Source organism: Zalophus californianus, chromosome 3 (assembly GCF_009762305.2).
Source record: "Zalophus californianus isolate mZalCal1 chromosome 3, mZalCal1.pri.v2, whole genome shotgun sequence".
In the NCBI taxonomy this organism is placed as follows: domain Eukaryota; kingdom Metazoa; phylum Chordata; class Mammalia; order Carnivora; family Otariidae; genus Zalophus; species Zalophus californianus.
The window spans coordinates 114,490,383-114,515,637 of NC_045597.1; the positions used below are offsets into that span (position 1 = coordinate 114,490,383).

Consider the following 25,255-nt stretch of genomic DNA (forward strand, 5'->3'; position numbering starts at 1 on the left):
GGTGTAAAGCTAGGCTCTTTCTTTGAAAATTTTCTTGTTTCTTGATGCAGGCCTTTATTGCTATGAACTTCCCTCTTAGAACTGTTTTTGTTACATCTCATAAGTTTTGATATGTTGTATTTCCAGTTTCATTTGTCTCAAGGTACTTTTTAATTTCTCCTTTGATTTCTTCTTTGATTCATTGGTTGTTTAGTAGCATGTTGTTTAATCTCCACATATTTATGAATTTTCTGGTTTTCTTCTTGTAAGACCATTCTACTTTAAACTGCAACCCTTTTTCATCTTACCTTGTTTTTCTTTTTTTATAAGCTTAAATTTTCTAATGCAGTATGTAATGTAATAATTATTGTGTGCCCACACTAGAAGCTAAATGACACTAAGACAAGGATTTTGCAATTTACTACACTTACTTTCTCAAATTGGTTTTAGGTAAAAAATCTCAGTTTTTATAAAAATGTAACATGCAAAGCAAATGTAAATCAAAGTTAAATTGTTTTCAAATACACATATGATCTGGTCTCACCACAGAACGAATTATATGTTATACATGTACTGATGGGTTTTAAAAACACAGAATATCATAAAGGCAAAATTTAAAAACAAGAACTTCTAAAGAAGTGCTTTTGATCTAAACAGTTTGTCTTCATATGCCTTTTTTAAACTAATAGAGGCAATTTTTTAAAGCTGCTTTAAAATATTTTTTTAAGATTAAGCATTGGAAACATCATTTATTTATTCATTCATTCATTTAAAATACATATTTGTGCACCAACTATTTACTGGGGATTATTGTAGAAGCTCATATATACAATGAAGAAGACAAAGTCCCTGCCCTCATGGAGCTCACTACCTATTTTGGGAGATAGACAATAAGCCAGTAATTAGTTAAATACTGTAATTTCAGAAAGTGACATGTTTTAGAAAGAAAAATAAAATATGGTAAATAGATAGTAGACGATGAAGAGTTAGGAGTGCTATTTTAATTTAGATATGGTGGTCAGGAAAGACTCTAAGGAAATGATACCGAAGCAGAAACCACCCAGATGATGGAAGTAGAAGCCATGAATGGGGGGAGAGTCACCAGAGTAACTGAATGGAACAGCAAATGGAAAGGCTGGTTGGTCAGCAAGAACTAATGTGTCTGAGGCATGCAAGAAATCCCATGTGCTCGTATGGAGAAAGTGAGAGAAAGAGTGGTTTGAAATGAGAATGAAGAGATTGAAGGGGCCAAACATGTAAAGACCTTAGAGGTCATGTTAAGGAATACTAAATTTAGGTTTTATTTTGACCATGACAAGAAGCCATTTGTGGGTTTTAAGTATGGGATTGATGGGATTTGTGGAAATTAAGACATCTTTGCAAAACATTGAGTGATAACTTTAGGGTTTTATTTAAAAAGCAACTCTTAAAAAGCCATAAAATAATAGGCTGATTTTTTTACTATAAAAATTTCTAAGTAATTAGAAAAAAATCCAAAAATTAAATTAGAAGTTACTTGAAAACCTAAGAATTAATATTTGGTAACTATAATAAGGAAGATGCTGATTTTCTTAATATGGGAAGAGTGCTAACAATTCAATATAGAAAAAAACTCATTTGTATAAAAGACATGAACATGCAGTTTATCAAAGAAGAATTGCAAATGGTTAATACACATATGAAAATATTCAATTGTCCAACCTCTGCCTTGCACTTTAGTACCATTTCCTAGTGATTGATTGCTGCCTGTTACTATGTTTTGCTATTCTTTTCATCTTCTTTTCTTAGAGTATTAACAGTGCTGTAGTAGTTCTTTTTTAATGAATTTGGTTGATTATAATGGTTTTAGCTGGCTAAGAATTTTTAAGAGGGGTGTGTGTTTTGGTAGGAGGGTTCATGTTTGCTATTCTTCACAAAGGAGTAGGCTTGTCTGTATATTCTTTGTGTAGCTCCTACCCTCTCTGCTTCTTTAAACCTGAGTCTTGTGGATTCTGCTGACAACTCAGCTCACCTCTGTTCCACACCCTGATTGCAAACAAGACAACTTACGAATGTTATATACCTTTAGGGCATACTTTTTGCTCTCATTTTTTGGGGGTCCTTTATAGTCCTAACACTACAAGGGTCCACTACATTTCTCCAAGACTGTTTCTCCTCACCTACTCTTATGTGGTTTCTGCTAGTCTCAGCTACTTTTGCCTATTTTAGGGTTTGAGCATTATTATCTGAATCTTAATATTGATGAAAATCTATTGTATGGGCTTCCCCATGAAAAAAGGGAAGGAAGAGGAAAGTGGGGAGGAAGGGTGGAAGGGATAGATGGATGGATGGACACAGGCAGAGAGAGAAGAGAGAAAATGAATAAAGCAATTACCTCAGAGTGAAACTCATGGTCTAGAAAGCAAGAAGTCTGGGAAAATGTTGTAAAGATAGTAAGAGATGAATTATGAGTTGGCCAAACTTATGAAAGAAGTATTTATTTCAAAGATAAAATTGGAAAGACCACGAGGGAAACTAAGCATTATAGAAAGTACCTTAATAAACATGTTGGTGAGGATGCAGAGAACGGGGAACCCTCTTCACTGTTGGTGGAAATGCTAGGTCAATTAAAGCTGCAAATAATAAAAGTATGAGCAGAGTTGAATAGTACAAAGAAAAACACTGAAAAATATTAACTGAAATATTATGAATGAATGAAAAAGCAGGACACGGCAGTGGAAAATATGTTAATATCATAATTACTTATGGGAGTAAACAAATAGATCTTGAATAAGGAAATGAAAAAGTTATAAAAAAGTTGCATAAAGTTGTAACTACTGGAACAGAGAGAGGAACTAAACATGGAGAAAAATGAGATAAACAACAATGATAAAATATATTCTTTTTTTGAAATCCAGAAAACGAGTTGAAGTAATAATAGAATGAAGATATTTCTATTTACCACATGCCCATTGTCACAATAATCATTTAACATCATACTGAAGGGAATCAGCCAAGAGAAAAATTAATATAAATGGACTTAATTCATGTTAGTGTTTTAAAAAGTGGATTTCCACCTAAAGCACAGAGCAAAATTCTACTCTCTGATATATGCAAGAAACACAAGTAAATAAAAGAATTTTAGGAATGTTGAAAACTAAAGATAAAAATTAAGCCAAATAAAAGCAAACAAAATACTTATTTCAGACCAGAGGAATCCATCCACTTTAACATCCCATGAGAATGAACGAAGTTATTTTTTAATGTAAAGAGTGTAATTCAATGATGATGTATAATTTATGAATATCTAAAACCAAATACCATGACACCAACAATTATATAACAAAAACAGTGCAGGTACAAGAAAATAGTCAAAAACACACTAGACATGAGAAGCTTACTCATTTTCCTCACAGTTCATGACAGATTGAGCAGGTGTTGGAGGAAAAGAAGGAAAGAGGAAACACTGCAAATGCATTTGTACAAGTCAGGAATATTGTAAAGATGCCCACTGCCATGACTATCATTAACATTGTGATGAAGGGAACCAGCCACGGGAAAGATATTAGAAGTTTTTTAAAAATCAATAAGGTGAAGTTAAACCCCTGCATGCAGATGATATGATTATCTACCTGGAATTATCACCCGAAATAAAATCAACTGAGTAACTACTTTAAATAATAAGATATATTGTGGTACAAGGTTAATAGTGTATCCATATGAGTAACTTTCATGTATACCAAAATAACTTTAAGCCTTAGTGCCATATTGTGCCTGGACATATTGTTTGGGTATTTACAATAAGCTTAGGTACATTGTTTGTATATTAATTTCTTATGGCTTCTATGACAAATTACCATAAACTTTGTGGCTTAATGCAACAGATAATGATTTTCTCACTTTTCTAGATACCAGAAATCTGAAATATGTGTCACTGGGCCAAAATCAAGATGTTGGCAGGGCTTTCTTTCTCTAAAGATTCTAGGTGGGCAATCCTTTCCTTGTCTCTTCCAGCTTCTAGTGGCGACCAGCATGCTTTGAGTTATGGCCACATCACTTCGATATCAGGCTCTATGGCCTGATTGCTTCCTGGTCTTCTGTATACATCTGCTTTTCTCTTATAAGGACCTTTATGATTGCATTTAGGGCCCATCTGGATAATTCAAGATCATCTGCTCATTTCAAAATCCTTTAATCACATCTGAAAATACCCTTTTTCCTTGTAAAGTAATGTTTACTGGTTCCAGGCATTAAGACATGGTATCTTTTGGTAGCCATTATTCAGCCTATGTATATAATGAATTAACTTCCTTTCTATGGAATGTAAAATAGTGCTAGCTATGTACTGTCTTTGGGAGAATCAGAAAAGTACTACCTGTGGGATAATTGAGAAAATAGTTACATATCACTTTTTTAGAACTTAATTCTCTCACAGAACCCTAGTTTGAAAAGGCTGTATTGTTATATGGATTGACAGAACAAACAAGATTATAAACTCTAACAATAGACTTGATAAGAAATATTGAAAATGATATGGATGGCATCACATATCAATGGGAAAAGGTGGACTATTTAATACATGTTGTTCAGATAATGGGTTGGCTATCTGGATAGAAAAATTGAATCCATACCTGCATATCAGAAAGAGTTAGATGGATTATCAGCCAGAATGAGCATGTACTGAAAATAGCTGGTTGGAGATCATAAAAAGAAAAACCACAACAGTTGAAGATGAAAGGAAGAAAATATCAAAGTATGAATTAAATATGTATAAAAGATGTCTATAATTAATAAGCTATAATCATTGGCAAAAGAGGGAATGTGGGATACATCCAGAAGCAATGTAAGGGATGATACTGGAGACAGTAGTTAAAGACATTCAGTGAATACACCAAATGCCATCTGATAGAGCATCTTCAGTTGCCCCAATATCTGAATTCTCTGCTGATCTCCTTCTAGGAAATATATACAAATCCAGAAACAACTGAGCAATAAGACTTTTTTCTAGTGGGTACTAAATTTTACTCTCCGTATTCAGTGAGAGTCAAATATGTAACATTCTCTATAGATTTCAGTCATTGAGCACTGTGACTGAGAACAAGGTTGTGTGTCATTCATAGTGGAGCAAATGAATGAACAAAAGAATACAATTTATCATCATACATGTAGTATATTGTGTTTTTATGGGTAGTATTAGTACAGGTTTATAATTACAATTCTAAAAGGCAAAAAGCTCTGCAATCCAAAAGTTTTCTTTTTCCCTCAGCACATTTGGGCAAAACGTAACTGATCTGAGGACATTACAGGCCTTCTTAAATTCATCATGAATTTAAAAGCTATACATAACCATATAACAGACAAGGAGTTAATATTTGAAACACAAGGAACACTTACAACTCAATAGCCAAAAAACAAATAATCTGATTAAAAATGGGCCAAAGGACCCAAATAGACATTTTCCAAACAAGACTTACAGGTGGCCCACAGGTACATAAAAAGATGCTCAGCATCACTAATCATCAGAAAAATGCAAATCAAAACTGCAATGTAATATCACCTCACACCTACAAGAATGGCTATTATCAAAGAGAGAGGAGATACAAATACTGGTAAGGATGCGGAAAGAAGGAATCTTATGCACTATTAGTGGGAACATAAACGGTACAGCCCTTCTAGAGAAGAGGATGGAGGTCCCTCAAAAAACTAACAATAGACCTACCATATGGTCTCACTTCTGGGTATATATATATATGAAGGAAAAAAAATCACTGTCTCAAAGTGGTATCTGCACTCCTGTTCTCATTGTAATATTATTCACAATAGCCAAGATGCAGAAACAACCTAAGTGTCCATCAGTGGATGAATGAATGTATAAAGAAAATATAGATAAATAAAATTCAGCCATAGAAAAAGAAGGAAATCCTACCATTTGTAACAACATGGACGGACCTTGAGAGCATTATGGCTAAGTGAAATAAGTCAGCCAGACTTATGTATGATCACACTTATATGTGGAATTTTTTTTTAAAAAATTGTGATGAGCACCAGGTGTTGTATATAAGTGTTGAATCACTCAATTCTATACCTGACACTAATATTACACTGTGTGTTAACTAATTGGAATTTAAATGAAAACTTGGGTGGAGGGAAGCTCCAAGTCATAGAAACAGAGAATAGAATGGTGGTTGTTGCCAGGGGTTGGCAAGTGAAGGAAATGGGGAAGTGATTTTGTTCAAAGGGCACAAACTTCCAGTTATAAAATGAATTAAGTTCTTGGGATCTAATATTCAGCGTGGTACCTGTAGTTAGCAATAACTGTATTATATAGTTGAAAGTTGCTAAGAGAGTAGATCTTAAATGTTCTCACCACATACACACACATACACACACACACACAAATGTAATTAAGTGAATTTATGAAATTTTTAACTAACCTTATTGTGTAATCATTTTGCAATATAAGCGTGTATCAAATCATCATGTTGTATACCTTGAAGTTACTAGTCTTATATGTCAATTATACCTCAATGAAGTTGGCGAAAAAAGACATCCTCTGAGGAAAAAAAATAAAAGCTATTTTATTGCAAATATGTGAAATTATTTATGTTCTGTATTTAAATCAAAGTGTGACTATTCACTCCAGAAATATTAATGTATTTTATTGTGACATGCTGCCTAGATACCATTGGCTGGTGTTGAGTAATGCAGTAAATGCATCAGATTACCTTTCTAAGTCTAAAAAACTCCACAAATTCTTAAATAATTTGTCCCCAAGAGTTTCTAAGAGGTATATAAAATTTGTAAAATGAGACACATAAGAAATTATTGGTGGTGTTTATCTGTGGCAAGAAGATTGGGGCTTTTTTTTTTCACTTCATATCCTTCTATGCACTTTGAATTATATTGATCATAAATTTCTTTAATATAAAAAGTTATTTTAAAAATGAATTATGGTATATCTCTGTGATAGGAAAAATTGTCATTCTATCTCACGATTTTTAAGTAGGTGGTAGTCTTAACCAAGAGTCTAGAGAAAGTGGAGATAACTATGAGCTAGAGTGGATAGGATGGACTTTATGGAAAATTTGGGGCTTGGATTAAGTCTTAAAATATGATAATGAGACAGGCAATGGAAAAGCATAGCAGAAGGAAAGGTGATATAAGGTAAAAATACATATGGTGTATACTTTGGTTGGTCTGGCCTTTCCAGTTGTACAGATCTGTTAATTTTTCTTTATAATACCCAGTTATACTTTATATTTGTATATATAGGACTTGAAAATATTCTGCAATGGAGAATGGAGAAGGTAGAATTTTCCTTTCATTATTCCACATTAATTAGTTAATTAATCAATTGATTTTAATATAGCTTGCATGTCATACAATTTTGAAAACATAAAATAAGGGCAGTATACTGTGTTTTTGCTTTACCCTGATAGCTACATTAATAGGCTTAAATTATAAGACTCTTCATTTCTTCCAGGTGAAATGTGTGACTAGAAATAATTTTGTGATCTTGCCACATACCTAATTCTTACTCAACATTTTTAGTTATCTTTTTTTAAGTTATTTGTAAAGATCATTTGACTATTACAATTATTTTTATAGATTCTTTTTGCCTGTTTGTCACTTATATGAGCTCTTCATTCCCCAACTTTTCTCTTACTTATTTTTCTTTGAAACTCTCAAACTAAGCTTTTAATAACAAAGCAAATATTTCCATGAATTATAAAATTAGTAGAAATAGTGTCACCATGTGCCTCTATTCTATAAATTATAGTAAAAGAGTTTATTTGAGGCAAATTGAATTTAAGTGTCTCCAGTTATGTTTCTGTTTGGGGATTTATTAAACATATTTATATTTAATACAAAATTTTTCCAAATCCAAATGTGATTTTAACCCTTCTTATTACTTCTGTCTTTTAATTGGTATTAGCCTAATATAATGCAACTTCATTTGATTTTACCATGAATGCATAGTTTTTTTCTATCACCTTCTAAAACTGATTGTGGTGACAAAGTAGTCCATATAGCTGAATTTGCTGCACATGACCATTTAATTATATATATTCTTATGCTGTTTGAGATTTTTAGTTTCACATATTACTTAGTAATAAAAATACAGAGGCTCCGGGTGGCTCAGTGGGTTGAGCAACTGACTCTTGATTTCAGCTGGGGTCATGATCTCAGAGTTGTGAGATCCGTGTTAGGCTCAGTGATGGGCGTGGAGCCTGCTTGAGATTCTCTCTCTCTCTCCCCTTCTGCCCCTTCCCACCCCCCATCTCCCTCTGTGTGTATATGTGCGCATGCTCTTTATCTCTCTCCCTCTAATATATATATATATATATATGGAAGGCATTAGTCTTTTATTGCTTTTTCAGTTCCAACTAAAATTCTAGTGTGAACTTCATTTAAGAAGTTAATGAGTACTATTTGATCACAGTGTCTTTATGTTATATAGTAGATCTTAATATCATTTTCATTTCAAAAAAGAAAAGTAAAGTCATGAAACTACTTATTTCTATATAACTACTACTTTATTTCCAACTGCAAACGTTAGCTGAATTTCTTCATCCTAAATAAGACCTACAGACTGATTTTCATACAAATCAGTTGCTACTGCTACATTATCTTAACGTATATGTGCCCTTCCCATTATTCCTTTCTACCTCCAATGTTAAGAGTATACAATTTATGAAAGACGGCTGAATTATTTTTTTCTAATACTTCAGACATGCCGTATTATTTTACACAGACTACTCAAGAAATAGCATGTTTTATAAAATGGGAAGATCACATTTTGCTAAATTACCTAGATCCAATTATATTTTATACTTTATCTTATTAAATATTTTCATAACATTAAACTTATATTTAATCTTAAAGGACAAAAAACAAAAAAGAAATTTTAATGTTGTGAATACCACATACTGGGATAAATATTGGGAGCAGCTTGAATTTAGCTCATGGTTATATAACAGAATCTAGTAATCATGGTATGTTGTATTTATAAATTGAAGCTTATCCATTTTACTTATTCAATGTGAATAAAACACATAAATTATAAAAAATAATTTAGATGACTAAGTAAACATTGGTAATTTGGTAAGAATTTTATCCTGTTAAAATTTATTTTCTAGGAATATCAAAGAAAGTGTGTTGGTTTCTTGCTACATATATTCAGGGTTTTTTAATAAATTTTCAGTTGTACCTATGTTTTATTATTTATATTCTAAAAATTTTTAGTTATTTCCTTTTATATATAAATGTATACATGTATACATATGTGTATATATGTGTGTATTATATATGTATATATACAAGAGAAAACCATGCAGTATAAAATCAGTGTAGCTTTTCCTAATCTACTGAAGAAAATTTCTCTTTTTACTTTTTGTTAACTAACTGTGATCTGCTACTGGAAGGGGACATTTAGTAGATCTTAATACCCTAGTTATCAAGCCAATTTATGTGTTCTAGTGAGTAAAACATCTTCAGTGCAGGATGATCATCAAGTTCAGGAACCCAAATAAATTAACATAGATTTTGGTGGATTTTGCTTTCTTTTTCTTTTTTCTTCTATAATTCATCTTTTATAAGCTAAAACTTAACATTGTTCAAATGCAGACAGATTCTAGTTTTTTTCATTCTTTCATTTTTCTGGTTAAATATTCAATTTTAAATTTTCTCATTTCCAAAAGCCATTGTTCACCAACATAAGTAGCTTTATATTGGTTTATAAACATTCTCTAACTTAAATGGAAATTAAAAGAAATTGGACTTTAGATTTAAGGAGAAATTTGCCAGATTAACTTTCTATAACTATTTTCAGCATTGCAATAAGGACATACTATAGTCTAGCCCAGCCTTATTCTGTTGTTTAATTCTTTCCCTATGTTTCTTTTTTTATCTATACTAATTATGTGTGTTCCATGTTTAGACTTATTTATGTATGTTTAGATTTTTAAATGTGAAATATCTGAAGAAATATACAACTATTTTTCTTTAGGTATATCTTATAAGATCAACAGTTATTCACAGTCATGAACCGAAATATTTCCCCTAGTATCTTGGCAGCTTATTTTATAAGATTATCTGATAAAAATGAATTCATTCTTTTTTTAAAGAAAAAATTTAATGATAGCATTATTGAGATATGATTCATATGCTATACAATTCACAATTTTAAATTGTGCTGTTTGGTTCTTTTCTGTCCGTATATTTACAGTGTTGTACATCAGTCACCACTATCTACTTTCAGAACATTTTCACCACCCCAGGAAAAAAACCTACACCCTTTAGCAGTCACTCTCCATTCCCCTCTACTCCAAGTCCCTCCAACCACTAATCTTTTTGTCACTATGGATTTGCCGATTCTGGACATTTATACATAGAACCATACAGTGTGTGGGTTTTTGTGTCTATTTTTCACATGGAATAATGTTTTCAAGGTTCATCCATCTTGTAGCATGTGTCAGAATGTCATTCCCTTTTATGGCCAAATGACATTCCATTGTATGGATTATATTACATTTTGTGTATCTATTCATCAGTTCATGAGAGTCCATTCTTTTTGAATCAGTTATTAATCTTCAGTGACAAAAAACCTGAAATTATAGTTTGGTACTGAGCAGTCTTTGATGTGTTTTAGACACTAAAATTGGTGTTTTAAAAAAGGCTTTTGTGTGTCTGTTTGATAGTTGTAAGAGATTTAAGCTTGCCTTTCAAAATTCTAAAAACTTCTTAATTCCACAATGCATCTGGCTCCCAAAAATTTTGTATGAGTGATTGTCTGTAGTATCTGGAAATTAAAAGAGAAGGAGAATTTGGTCATTCTTCCCGCTAAGCAGGGAGCCTGATGCCAGGCTTGATCTAGGACCCTGGGATCATGACCTGAGCCAAAGGCAGACGCTTAACTGACTGAGCCACCCAGATGCCCCTGTAAATTAATATTTATTATACATAATAAGGACATTCAAGTGGTTTCACTGCTAGTAAGTGCTATTTAATTTATCTTCAATTATGTGGAGAGAAAATGATTTGACATTAGTAAATTTAAAATTATGACAATATTTTAAATAATGCTTGACTTTGTGGCCAAATGAGTATTTAAATGTATACTGAAAACTCTAAGTTACAGCATCAAAAGTAGGTGCCAAACTGCTTTTATGATCTCATCTTTCAGAGTTCATCCTCTATGCTTTTGAAATCAGCTGGTTTTAATTTCTAAATAAGAAAATGGTGCTCAAGAAAATTAAGGATAGGACCATATTCTTTTTAGTTATGACTTTTTAAAAGTATTTGAGACTTTTAGGAGTTCCTTTTGATTATATAAGTGCAGTTTACAGGTTTGGTGATGGTTATCCTAACGCAAATTTACAGGTTTCATAGTAATTTTATGCTTCTCCTTAATTATATGCCACCAAAAGTTCTTTGTGCTTGCTATCTTTAACCAGCAATCTATGTGACAATAAGTTTCAAAAGGTAGGACTGAGAGCTAAACAATTTAAACTTCTATAATAATCACAAACACCATAATGTCAAGGAGGTCATCCACGGGAATATCTGAGTGGCTTTGAAACAAGCATGCTTCTAAGGTCCCTATAATAGTCATTCACTCCTATGCCTTGGATGCTCTTAAGGGGAAGAAATAGTTAACTATGCAGTTATTAATTTTTTTAATTACAAGTTTAAATAGATGTCATTACTGCTGTTATCATTATGAACTCCTCGGAAGACTGTGATCTTCTAGATGGGGATCAATAAGCTTTTTCTGTAAAAGGTCAATAGTAAATATTTTAGGCTCCACAGGCCAGCATGTCTCTGGCTCTACTCAGCTATGTTACTAAGGTGTGAAAGTAGCCATGAGCAATACATAAACAAATGAGTATGGCTGTGCTCCAGCTGTAGTTATGGGCACTGAAATTTAAATTTTATGTCATTTTCAGATGTCATAGAATTTTTTTTCTTTTGATGCTTTGATCCATTTAAAAATGTAAATACCATTCTTGGCTCACGGGTCATACAAAAACAGGTGTCAGGCCAGATTTGTTTTACATGCTGAAGTTTGCTAGCTCCTGTTGTAAATGGTTAAATCCTCCAGTTAAGAAAATCTGCTTTAAGTAATCAGCTCGTAAACTTTTCCACTATCAAGTCTGTCACACCATCCCAGAGTTCTTACTAATTTGAGCATATGCCTGATGACAAAAGATGTTCAGTTTGTCACCAGCAGCTTCTGTGTGACTCCAATAATGTTGCTTCTCAGTCCCACTCCACAAGTATCTCATAGAAGTAAATAAAAACATCCTCATCCCTGCCTGCTGTGAAACGAATTGTCTTTTGTAAAGATGATGTAATGTGATGTAATGGAAATAAAACTGGGAGACTTGGAAACCAGACAGTAGCCTTCGTTCTACCACTACTCTAAGTGGTCAGGTTTCTCAAACTTCTGAGGCGCCATTTTCTCACTTGCTCATCTCAAGGAAGTATTAAGAGGTCATGTTGTAATACATGAAATCACTGAGATATGAAAATCACTGGTAAAGTAAAAAGTGTCACATAAATATGCCACTGTGGTGGTTGTTGCACTTTTTATTTACTCTTACATATGATTTCGGACAGAGCTCCCTATGCTGACATATCCCTCTTCAGTCTAGGAATAGATTAAAGATTGCACATAAATTTTCTTCAGGCATTTTGCCTCCATACTCACACTTTTAAGCTACTTTTATCTCTTTATTGTTTAGATCTATCATGTTAATTACTAGTAGTACTATGAAATTTTCAAATTATATTCCACATACTATTCTGTGAGAGCAGAGACTATTTTGTACTTGCCGTATCCACAGGACACAAAACAATGTCTAGGATATATTTGGGTCTCATATACAGTTTCTGGGTTGAATTAGTGATGAAAATAATCCCATATGTTTACTTGCTTTTTGTTACCAAAAGGAATATACAAAGCTCATTGTAAACAAAATGTTTTTAAATGCATAAAATAAAGCACAGAGGATTGCAAAGAAAAATTGACTTTATTCAACTTTCCTGAGAGGTAGTTCTATTCACAAACAGTCCATGGTGCTGGCTCTTAAAATATGGAAGGATTTCTAACTAGTTATCAGAAAACACACAATCCATAACTATAAATTGCAGAATTACTTTGATAGAATGTAAAACAAATGCAAGCTTTACCAGGTCTCTTCTTTAAGAAATCTTTGCACTTCTAAATTATAATAAAAACAATGGATTTTTTAAAAAATCTATTTTGTTAAATTTCTTTTGGTTGCAACAAGAAAAATAGGTTTTAGTAAGCTTACTTAAAAAGCACATTTGTCTGGGAAGATACCATCATAGAATTGACAGGTGGGAAAGAACGTAACAGGAGTAGCTCTGGAGATTTCAGCTTTCTCCAGTATAGGGCCATTAACGGTGGCTCCCAGTGATGGGTCCAAATTTCAAAATACCAGAAGAGAAACCCAACTGATCCAGCTTGAATCACAGATGCATGCCTGAATTAGTCAGCCAGGGTCAGATAGTGGAATCGTGTAGTAGAGATATCAGTGCTAAGGGCTACTGTATGCTAGCAGGATGAGCTAGAAAGCCACCTCGAGAGCTATCTAGTCTTATTAATCTCCTTCTGGGAAATAGTACATTTATTTTCTACTTACTAATTTTTCCAAAAGAAACATTTCACTGTAAGACAACTTTGTCTATTGATAGCTAGACTACCTGTATAATTATGAATTTTAATCTGTGCCAAGCCACCTGCTGCTATATTAATAAATGGCTTAATATCATATAATACAGCCAGTATAATGTAGTGGCATTATGGCATAGGAGTTAAGAGAGTGGCCCTTGAGCCAGACTTGCATGGCTTCATATCCCGTATCACTTAATTAACTGTGAAAGATTGGATAAATTACACAGTGTCTGTCCTTCGTTTTTATTGTCTGTAAAAAGTTTATCAGTGAGCTTTCGCTGTAGTACAAACCATAAAATCTCACTGTCATACCACAATAAGCTTCTAGTTTTTGCTCAGGAGTCTGTGGGTAAGTTGAAGTAGGTATGATCCAGCCTGGCCTCAAGTGGACATGGTTCCAAGTGGAGGAAAGGTCTAAGTCTGAGCCAAATGTCTCATTTTCCTTGGAGCTAACTAAAGCATTTTTTTTTCTCAGATTAAAAAGCAAGAGGGGCACCTGGGTGGCTCAGTCAGTTAAGTGTCAGACTCTTGATCTCAGCTCAGGTCTCAGGTCTTGATGTCAGGGTTGTGAGTTCAAGCCCAACGTTAGCCTCTGCACAAGGCATGGAGCCTACTTAAAGAAAAAACAACAACAAGATAACAAGGGAAGAAGTGTAACTGCACAAGCATATTTCAAGGCTATTTGCATGATGTCTTCTGTTACTCTGTTGGTCAAAGCAAATCTAGGCCCAAAGTCACAAAGCAGAGGTATATACATATATACCTCTTCCATAGACCTTCCATGGAGGTGTGCTAGGGAAAAAGGGCATGATCCAATCTACCACAGTGGGTAAAATTACTACTTATCTAATAGAATTATTATAAGTTCAGTATACGTAAAGACCTTAAAATAGTGCCTGGCAAAGAGTAAATGCTCGATAAGTATTTATTATTATTGGGCATACTCTTATGGAGAAACTCACACAAAAGTTCAGTGTTGTATATATGTTACATAAAATACGTATTTGGGACATGTGTCATTTCCTTGGTGTTGAACACACATGCTAAATTTAATTTAAAACTAGTCTCTTTTTGTTACTATGATTAGATGAGCAAGATTATGTGTCTCTCAGACTGGTAAGCCAACTTCTGGGATAGAGTGATTACTACCTCAATTATTTAACTGTTAAGTGGAATCACAGAACTGCTAAAGACCACTGAGTTTAGTCCTCTTGTTTTACAGATAATGCATTGGGCCAAGAATGGTAAGATATCCAAATGAAAGAGAAAGAGCTAGATGGATAAAGATGGATGGATGACCGATAGATAAGGAACTAAATAGAAAACAAGAATGCAGAGAAGGGCAAACCTAGATCTGTGGAATTCTAGCTCACTGTATCATACAGCCCAGGTGTTGTTTCCTATAGTTTTATTGAAATGCCATTTATCATGTTTTTTTCTTTTAGTGAACCTTAAAAGAAGAAATAATTTTAAGAAGTTTTTAAAATGCTTTCTTAACTATTCCTTCAATTGAGAGGAACTACATTATAGGGTAGGATTTACTTATAATGTAAAAAGCAAAAACAACGAGTCCTTACAGAAGCAAATACTGATGGAATACTTATCTGTTAGGCACTGGGCATACAGTAAAAAAAAATAATCCTTGGTCTGGTGAGCATACCAAGTGCTCATTCCTTTGTGTGTGATGGACACAAACATACAGGAGAGACAGGCAATAAACAAATTAATATGTAGAATATTCCACAAACAATAGGTAGGATATTCTATAATATCTTCTGTGCAATTCCAAAATCAAAAAGCTCTGAAATTGAAAGTGTTTGTAATTCATATCGTGGTAAAACCTGACCTAATCTTACCTCGTTTAGTAGTAAAAGTGATATGAGGCTATTTATTGCCTTTTTTAAAAATTCCACCTAGAATGAATATACGTTTTCCTGTAGATGTATTAACCTACTACACCTCTCAGATACAGAGGGAAGAGGAGCATGTTACATAATTACAGCACATGTACCATATTGCCTTTAAAAACTCAAATAATACTTAATTCCAAAACACATCTGGTCACTGTAAGGATTGTGTTGGGCTATATAACATTTAGAAATTATAAATACTATGAATGAAAATGAAGCAGGTATGGGTATAAAGAATGGGGGTTGAGAGTGGAGGTTGCTTGGCTACATAGTAAGAGAAGGCCTCTCTGGGAAGTGACTTTTGAGCAGATTCTTGAAACAGGCAATGGAGCTCTCAAAGGAAAAGAAAAGAGTGTTTCAGTTATTGGGACAAACATGTGGCTATCTGGGGAAAAGTGTGCCAGTCTGAGGGAAGACCAAGGTCAAAGACATAAACCAAAAGTGTGCCTAGCATATTTGAGGAAGAACAAGAAGGCCACTAAGGCTGTAGAATACCAAACAAGGGAAAAGTGGTGAGATAGGCTGACAGGTAAACAGAGGCCCAATCGTGTCACATAGGGTAAGACCCTATCCTAACTGCTATGGGAAATCTTTGGAGAGTTTTGAGCAAGGCAGTCTAAAATCCAATTTTCTTTTTAAAAATGTCACTCTGTTACTCTAATAAAAATACCATTCTTTTGCTATGTGGATGATAGATTGTTACAGTAGTAAGGATTTAGAAAAATAAATGACCATGGCTCTGAGTTAAATTCAGAAATTTAATGGTGAAATTTTATTTTATTAATAAAACAATATCTTAGTCATACTTTAATAAAATATTTATTTGAGCAAGTCCTGTGCTATGAATTAATCTAAATACCATTAAACTATTGTGTTTTTTGTTTCTAGAATTTTCGCTCAGCATTAAGGCTGAGAAGTTAGCTTGGTCATGATAATGCTTTTCCCAGTCTCCCTTCCTCTTCCAAAGATTCTTCTCTTGGGGCACCTGGGTGGCTCACTTGGTTAAACGTTCAACTCTTGGTTTTGGCTCAGGTCATGATCTCATGGGTTGTGGGATTGAGCTCCATGTCGGGCTCCTTGCTTGGCAGGGTCTGCTTGAAAGATTTTTCTCCCTCTGCTCATTCTCTCTTTCTCTCTCAAAATATATAAATCTTAAAAAAAAAAAAAAAAGATTCTTCTCTTGTACCTGTTGAGAGACAACCAGATGAAAAAGCCTTGAACTGGGAGTAATAAGAACTGTTTTCTCATGCTAACTCTGCCACTACAGTAACTTTGGTTGAGTTGTTTAACCTGTCTGGATTTCAGTTTCCTATAGTGCAAAGTGTGGGAATTGAATCATCTGATTGACATAGCTCTTTCTTACTGCATTCTTGAATTTAGCAAGTCTTGTGTGTAAGGCTAAAATTCTATGATTCTTAATTAGAACTCGTAAAACTCTCAAAATGTCCTTAAATGTGAATCTAAAGAAATACAGAATAACTGGCTGTCTGTTCAGACTTGGTAAGTTCACTCTTCTTTCCTTTTTAACAGGACCAAGGAAATAAATACCAGAAGCCAAGAGCACAGAATATTTTCTTTCATCAATCCATAGAACCCTGATACTTCTCTAATTCCATCACACACAAAGTAATGACCACCTTGGCAGATGGCCACAGAGGATGTCAACAGTTTTTTGGAGGCAAGCAATGAAATGTTTATATTATGAGTTTTCTGTTGTTAAGTATGTGGAAACAGGTAGTTTTAGCTTGCATTTTAATGAAGAAAAACAGTGTTCTTTAATATAGAAATTTTATATATTAAGCATAGCTAATATAGCTATTTCTCTCTTCCTTTTCTTTTTTCCTGAGCATTATTGCATGTCAAAAGCTACATTAAGCTCTTTTTGCATATTGTATTTCATAATATAGAGCTGCATTAAATCCTTAAATACAAAATAAAAATTTAAATAACAGAAATTAAGTACCCATGTTTGAAAACAGTGCCGTTTGTATCCTTCTTGGACACATAATCATCTAAATACAAATACTAAATAGTTCGGGAAGTTGGAATTATTTTTTGTTTATTTTGGGATTATCCACACCATTTATGAAATTTTTTTGTTTAATTCCAGCATTTTTTCTCACTTATTTTTAACAACTATTCTGAAGTGCTCCAAAATCTTAGGAAGTAATCCCTTTACATTCCTCACAGCTTTATATTTTGTAAGAATCCTGCATCAAAAGAACTTATGGAACTTTTAGTTCCTTTTCCAGCAGCTCTTATTGCTCTTGGAAGAACAGTCAACCAAGGATTGTGGACCACAGTGCCATCTTCAAAATTGAAATTAATTACATTACCAGTTAAAGGGAAAGTTGGCTTGGAAAGAAATTGACTGTATTTTAAAGAAAAAAATTATAAATATAAGGAATCTGCCTTCTCCACCTTCATGAAATATAAAGACTTAAGTAGATGAATATAAAATGAAATAAAAATAAACTCATAAAATTTAAGTAGAATGCACAAAAATTGAATTTTTCAAAGGATTTTATACAAAGAAACTGTAGATGTGCTCACAATTTTTTGTTTAGTATTAATTCAACTCATAAGCCTAAGGTAATCTAGCAAACCAAACCAGTCTGCTTTTTAAGTTGTACATAGAGGAACACTTTTCCAAGTAAAGGAGAACATAAATGTTTAAAAAGCCCAGTGTAGAGCTTCTCAGTTTTTTTTCAGTAACTAGAGTCAAAATTAATTCTTGCTTTTCTGTTGGGGAAAATTTCATCTAATTACATTCAAATTATTCTGGAACTTTTTGGAAAGCAAATCCTGATCACCAAAGAAAGGAAAAAGCAGCTGTGTTGCCCTTGCCTCCCTGTTATAAGAATAGCATTATTGTGTAGTCACTGGGCTTTATAGAACCAAGAGTGGTTATCCACTGGCTGCCTTCTGACAGAGACACACCTAACCCTTTCTGAGCTGCTGGTAATGTATGCCTTCTGTTCCTAAGGATCTTTAAAGAAATAGTTTCCACTACTTCCTTCAGCAAACCAATCTAGTATAACAGCTCTCGGGAGTAGGAAGTTCTTTCTAATAACCCTTTGCGTAGTTTTAGTAATCGTTTCTAAAACAGGTTTTCTTATACTTTAATCACGATTTAAATCTTTCCTTAGTTTGATATAATCAACTTCACTATTTTAAGAAAAATTTTAATGGGGCGCCTGGGTGGCTCAATTAGCTGGGTGTCCGACTCTTGATTTACGCTCAGGTCATGATCTCGGGATTATGGGATTGAGCCCCATGGTGGGCTCTGTGCTCAATGGGCAGTCTGCTGGAGATTCTCTCTCTCCCTCTCCCTCTGCCCCTCCTCCCACTCGTGTGCTTTCTCTTTCTAAAATAAATAAATAGTTTTTTAAAAAGGGAAATACTTAAAATTGACCATTGCTAAATTAATAGAAATAGTTTCTGTAAACAGTGCTTCTCCATGAGCAACCTATTTTATCAAATTTTGTTCTCTAATATTTCCTTTTTTAACTCATTCACATATCCTATTTTGATCTTAAGTTATTCTTTAACCACAGCAATGTATCTTATGTCAGATAGCTCTAATTTATATTTCTTCCACCTTATATTAAGAAACAGCCCTTTGTTCTCTTTGAATTGATTCTGTTTATGACCGTGTCATTAATAAGCCACAGATACTTATAATTCTCATCAAAAGTGCTATTTCATTTATTTCCCATATTTTAAGGCTTATTTGAATACTAAGGTTGTAAAAACTTTTAGTACTTTGAAAGGCAATTAGAACACACCAGGTATGACTTACAAGTCTGCTGTATAAAAACACAAATTCAAAGAACATATTAAGACTGACTAATCAGTGGTTGGGGTGCCTGGGTGGCTCAGTTGTTTAGTGTCTGCCTTCAGCTCAGGTCATGGTCCTGGGGTCCTAGGATCGAGCCCCACATCAGGCTCCCTGCTGAGCGGGGAGTCTGCTTCTCCCTCTCCCGCTCCCCCTGCTTGTGTTCCCTCTCTCACTGTCTCTCTCTCTGTCAAAAAATAAATAATATCTTAAAAAAAACAACAAAAACTGATCAACCACAACTCTGCCACACCTACCAGCTTTGTGACCCTAGACAAATTACTGGTTCTCTTTCACTCCCAATTTGTACATCTTTTAAGTAAATATCTTGGGTATTTAGCACTTGCCTAGATCATAATTCAATAAATAGGTGATATAGTTATTCTACTTTTTGTAAAATGATTGAAAACAGGTTTCCTAATGGCCAGCTCAACTCTTACAAAAGAAATAATGAATTTGTCCATTATACTCATGCCAAATTTCTTTTACATCATTTTGTTGTCATACTGCTACTAAATTGTATTCATTGAATTTTCCCAACAAGTAGTTTATGTTGAAACATGTGAAAATGCAATTTATAAGAAAAATCACTGTTTAGATTCAAAGGGATACATGCACCCTGATGTTGATAGCATCATTATCAACAGTAGCCAAATTATGGAAAGAACCCAAATGTCCATCGACTGATGAATGGATAAAGAAGTTGTGGTATATATATGTATATATATATATGTGTGTACACACACACACACACACACACACACACACACACACACACAGGAATATTATTCAGCCATCAAAAAGAATGAAATCTTCCCATTTTCACCAATGTGATAGAGCTAGAGTATCTTATGCTAAGTGGAATAAGTCAGTCAGAGAAGACAAATACCATCTGATCTCACTCATATGTGGAGTTTAAGAAAGAAAACAGATGGGGGCACCTGGTTGGCTCAGTCAGTTAAGCATCTGCCTTTGATTCAGGTCATGATCCCAGAGTCCTAGGATCAAGCTGCATGTCAGGCTCTCTGCTCAGCGGGGAGTCTGCTTTTCCTTCTCCCTCTGCCCCTCCCCCTCACTCCTGCTTTCTCTATCTCAAATAAATAAATAAAATCTTAAAAAAAAAAGGTCACTTATGGCTTGTTTCCCTCTCTCTTTTTTTTCCTCTACTCCTTTCCATATATTCACTGTTTTCTTTCCTTTTTTTTTAAAAAAAAAAAGACTTTATTTATTCATTTGAGATGGGGGGAGGGCCAGAGGGAGAAGAAGAAGCAGACTCCCTACTGAGCAGGGAGCCTGACATGGGGCTTGATCCTAGGACTCTGGGATCATGACTTGAATCAAAGGCAGATGCTTAACTGACTGAGCCACCCAGGCGCCCCAAGCCATAAGAGACTCTTTTTTTTTTCATAAATGAGTCTTAATGACAGAGAACAAACTGAGGGTTGTTGGAGGGAGGTGGGTGGGGGATGGGCTAGATGGGTGGATGGGTATTAAAGAGGGCACTTGTCGTATATAAGTGATGAAATCACTGAATTCTACTCCAGAGACCAATATTGCACTGTATGTTAACTAACAAAATTTAAATAAATAAAAAAAACAGAGCCTAAAAAAAATTCACTGTTTAAAAATGTAGTTAAAAAAATTATTGTTAACCTTTGAGTCTTTGAATGTACATTCCAAATTTTGCAAGTAATTTTACTTGAGTGTTCATGGACTCACTGCCTGTTGTAAAATTTGAACTTTGTATCAACCACTATTATTTGGAGAAATAATCCATGGGCAAGGCAGAGTGATTTGAAGAATTTTCTTCTTCTTCAAAAAAAAAAGAATTTAAGTATCTTTTATGTATACATTGATCAGATGCTTAGTCTGAGAAACTAATATTTACACTAGAAAAATAAAAGTAAACAGTAGTTTGGGTCTTTATATTAGTTTACTAGTTGTGCTGTAACAAATTACCATGAACTGGATGGCTCAAATTTTAAAGAATTACTCTTTCACAATTCTTGAAGCCAACAGTCCAAAATCAACTTGTCTGCAGGGCCATGCTCTTTTGAAGGCTCTAAGGAAGAATCTGTTAGATGCCTTTCTCTTAGCTTCTGGTGTTGCCTGGCAATCCTTGGCATTCTTTGGTTTATAAACTCATTACTTCAATCTCGGCCTCCCTCATCACATTGTTTTCTCCCCGGGTTTCTTTGTCTCTTCGGCTCTTCTTTATAAGGACACAGTCATATTAGATTAGAGCCCACCATAATTCAGTATGACCTCATCTTAACTTGATTACATCTACAAAGACCCTATTTGCAAACAAGTTCACATTCAGGTGTCAAGAATTAGGATTTAAACACATTTTTGGGAGGTGACACAATTTTCAAATAACACTCTCTAATATATGTTTTTGAACTGAGAATAAAGTTAGGGCAGAAAAATTGATTCTAAAAACAAGAGAATTTTCTTTTCCTGGGAAAGAAGTTGTTTCACTTGTGACAAGATATGGTCTATGAGTAGATGTACATATTTTGCTTATAATGATTTGGCAATATCATTTCTTTTTTTTTTTAAGATTTATTTATTTATTTGACAGAGAGAGAGACACAATGAGAGAGGGAACACAAGCAGGGGGAGTGGGAGAGGGAGAAGCAGACTTCCCGCTGAACAGGGAGCCCGATGCGGGACTCGATCCCAGGACCCTGGGATCATGACCTCAGTCAAAGGCAGATGCTTAACAACTGAGCCACCCAGGCGCCCCGGCAATACCATTTCTTGAACATAATTTCTTGTTAACACTTTTGCCCATGTACTCTATAGCTATATTTTTTTTAATTATAAAACAATATCTACCATTTTGTTTGTTTACTTGAGCTCAGAGTTCAAATAATAGAGTTACAGTTTTATGATTAAGGCTTGTATCCATATTACATATATCAACAAATAAGATTCTCTAAAGACTTTAGAGGTGGTATTGTATTTATATTTATAATTGTACTGGTAGTTACACTTTGTAAATGAACTGAGTTTTTCCTTTGCTAATTTTGATTCAAACCAGAGCCACTTTTTATTTTCATGAATAGGAAATTCACTTTAAATTCAAATTTAAAAATATTCTTAATCTTTCAAAATGAACATAGCTACTATATATTTTTAACATTAATTCTACAGCTTATTCTAGTAAAGCTAATTCTAGTGAAGTCTTTTTAATGTATAACTTGGTATGTGGTATATAGATCATCACTACATTTTTATCTTCTTTATGATCATCTTCCATATATTTAGATAATTGTCACAAATTTTCCATGTAATAAAACTTCCATAGGATGTACACTCTTATTTCAGAAGTTCAGTGAGAGGATTTTATGTGTATTTTCTTGTCTTTGAGCTTCTGACAAGGAAGGGATGTAAAGCATTATAAACTCCTGTTTGGGGAGTGAAGAAAGATGGAGTAGGAGGATCCTGAGCTCACCTTATCTTATGGCTACAACTAGGTAACATCCACATCAGTATAAATAACCCAGAAAATGACTCAAAGACTGGTAGAACAGACTCTCCAAAGATAAATGTAGAGAGTAGGAGATGTGGTCAGGAGTCAAATCAACCCACAGGACTGTCTGCAGGAGAGAAAGATGCTGAGGGCATGGAGAGAGGAAAAAGACAGATCCTCACACCAGGCACCCCTAGAACAGGAACCCACACAGGGAAGACAAGTCTCCATATTATTTGGCTTTGAAAACCAGTGGAGCATAATTCTGTGAGTTCTTATAATTAGTGAGGCTTAACACCTAGAACTTTAAAAATCAGCAAGCTCAGCTCTGTGAGAGCCAGGAGGGTGAGAGGAAACTGAGTCCCCACCCTTAAAGAGACAGAATAACAAACAACCCTGCTGAAATATAGCTTAGAAGCAGCAATTGAAAAATGCCTGGGGTATAAGGGAGGGAGATTTGTTTACTAATCTCAAAGTGTATGCTGGAGGGGCAGGGATCTGTTGGAGATTTCTCCAATAACAAAAGAGCTAGTGGGCACCACTTCACTCCCCCACCCCTAGCCTAGGTAAATGGACACCCGTAAGAATCAGTGCAACATAAACACTGTCTTGCTAATAGCACATCCTACCCCCTCTTTTCTGTAGATTTAGCCCCTCTATCCTAGCTTGGGCAGGAGTTTTCCCAGGCAGCTGCAGGTCTCCTCCCATGGACCTTGCTAATAGCATGTCACCTTCCGCCCAACCGCCCCCCCCCCCCCATGCTCTCCTACAGACTCATCCCCTCCAGCCCAGGGGCAGAAGTTTTCTGAATCAGCAGCAGATCCTTCCCCATGGCGCACCAGTGCAAACCTTGCTGAACCCACAAGCCTTGCCCCTGCATTCTCCTGCGGACCTGCCCTCAGGAGGAGTCGATCCAAAGTCGTGCCACAAATGTGGCATTGTACAACAGGGGTGAGCACCACTTCAAAATGACTCTTGTCCTGAGGGGAGAAGGAAAGATAACCATACACACCAGTCCCACTATGACCCCTAGTGGGCTAGAGTTAGACTTCTGGTCTGACTGCAGGCCCCACTCATCAATAAAAGCTTTTCAGGGAACAACACAGGGAGAGAGCACTGCAGTTCACTGTTACCACAGCTCTGGCAAATGCCTGCTCTAATTCAGCTCAAGCCCAAGGTGGCCCCACACTGGCCCACTAACAACACAGGGACCAAACCATGCCCTAACAGGCAAAGATAGCCATTGCTGACAAGTGAACTGAAGACAAATGCAGCAGAGCCCCAACAGCAGGGCACATGCAACACATACAGGAGACACCCCTGAAACACCAGGTTCTGGTGAACAGGGAACATTACATTGCAGGGCACTACAAGATCTCTTCTTTGTAAGGCCACTACTTTCAAGAGCAGAAGATACAGCTGACATTTCCTATCACATAGAAACACATACAGAGAGGTAGACAAAATGAGACAGAAGAATATGTCCTAAATGAAAGAATAGGACAAAATCACAGCAAGAGAGCTAAATGAAACCTAGGTAAGTAATATAGCTAATAGTGCATTTAAAATAATGATCATAAGATACTCGCCGGACTTGAGAAAAGAGTGGAAGGCCTCAGTGAGACCCTTAAAAAAGAATAGAAAGCATAAAAAAGAACAAATAGGAGATGAAGAACTCAATAACTAAATTAAAAATCACTAGAGGGAATAAATAATAGACTAGAGGAAGCAGAAGAATGGATCAGTGTGACCTGGAGGACAGAGTAATAGAAATCAAACTGAACAGGAAAGAGAAAAAATATTTTTAAAATGAAAATAGATTAAGGGAACTCAACGACACCATCATTCATAATAACATTCACATTATAGGGATCCTAGAAGAAGAAGAGGGAGAAGAGTGGGCAGAAAATGTATTTGAAGAACTAATAGCTGAAAACTTCCCAAATCTGGAGAAGGAAACAGAAATCCAGATCCAAGGGGCACAGAGAGCCCCCAACAAAATCAACCCAAAGAGGACCACACCATGACACATAGTAATTAAAATGGCAAAAAGTACTGATAAAGAGAGAATTATATAAGCAGCAAGAGAAAAGAAAACAGTTACATACAAGGGAAACCTCATAAGGCTATCAGCTGATTTTCAGCAAAACCTTTGCAAGCCAGAAGAGAGTGGTGTGATATAGTCAAAGTGTTCAAAGGAAAAAAAACCTGCAACCAGAAATACTCTACCCAGCAAGGCCATCATTCAGAATAGGAGAGACAAAGAGTTTCCCAGACAAACAAAAGCTAAAGGAATTCATCATGACTAGACTACCCTTACAAGAAATGTTAAAGAGACATTTTTTCAAAGATTTTTATTTGAGAGAGAG

General features: G+C 34.8%; 1 pseudogene; it reads right to left on the reverse strand.

Moving 5' to 3' along the window:
* The window catches only part of LOC113920382, a 57,999-nt pseudogene extending 33,687 nt beyond the window's left edge, over positions 1-24,312 (reverse strand).
* Between the last annotated feature and the right edge of the window lie 943 nt (positions 24,313-25,255).